Source organism: Haliotis cracherodii, unplaced genomic scaffold (genome assembly GCF_022045235.1).
Source record: "Haliotis cracherodii isolate W230 unplaced genomic scaffold, xgHalCrac1.p SCAF_10, whole genome shotgun sequence".
Lineage (NCBI taxonomy): Eukaryota > Metazoa > Mollusca > Gastropoda > Lepetellida > Haliotidae > Haliotis > Haliotis cracherodii.
In genome coordinates, this window is record NW_027266265.1 from 6,965,303 (window position 1) to 6,966,449 (window position 1,147).

Consider the following 1,147-nt stretch of genomic DNA (forward strand, 5'->3'; position numbering starts at 1 on the left):
ACCATATCTGGGCGAAACATGGATTCATAAAGAGCACATGATTCTGGCACGCCTAAGGGACGCAACTCTGCATAGCGCTTTTTCTCTTTCTTTTGTTTAACTCGACTCATTGTTTATCTCGAAGTATATTCTTTCTCACCATGTTATCACTCTCGTAATTATTTTTAACTCGACACATCGTTAATCTCGAAGTTGTTTCGACACAGTGTTGATTTGTGTTCTTTATCTCGAGTCACTGTCTATAATATTGCAGATCCGATGTCGAATGATAACTTTCTCGATATCTAGACAAATCGTTATCCAACTATACCATTTATCTCGACACATCGTTTATCTCGACATGTTGACTTGTTATCTCGAGCCAGTGTATTTCCACATTTGTTTCCCTTGTCATGTTTGAGGCGGGGTAGTCTGGCTACTGCTTGCTCGTCATGCCAAAGGCCCGGGTTCGATTCCCCAGATGTCTACAACAGATGGAGCAACAATGTATACTCACTCCCTCCCTCGGCATGTTATTTATCTCAACCTATTGTTTATCGCATCAATCGAGTTTATCTCGACGTTTTATTATTTTTCGAAATTATTTATTTCGACATATTATGCCCACATGTGTCCCTGCTTGCTGTAAGAGGCGACTTACGGGATCGGGTGGTCAGGCTCGCTGACTTGGTTGATGCATGTCATCGATCCCAATTGCGTGCATCTATGCTCATGATATCAATCACTGGATTGTCTGGTATACAGACTCGATTATTTACAGACCGCCGCCATATAGCTGGAATACTGCTGAGTGCGGCGTTAAACAACAAACCAACCAACAACCTTTGACATTTCAACCGAGTCAACGGACCATAAGTGTCTTGTCTCCTCTAGATGCCGAACAAAAGAAGCTATTTCCACAAACATTCAAAATAAACCTTTGTCCGTGTAATCTCACTGAACACATTTAACACGATTAATGACTCCCTTTCAGCTCGGTTGACGTATGGTTCATATCTTCAAGAAGCAATTTCCAGCCCTTATTACCTATGACGCCCATAAGTGGTATAATTTGTGAATTAAGATGCGCGAGCAAGTTCTGTGCAAGTCCGGGCGTTGCGTGCCCTGATTACGTATGTCTACATTAGGTGGGGAGTGTTTTGGCAGT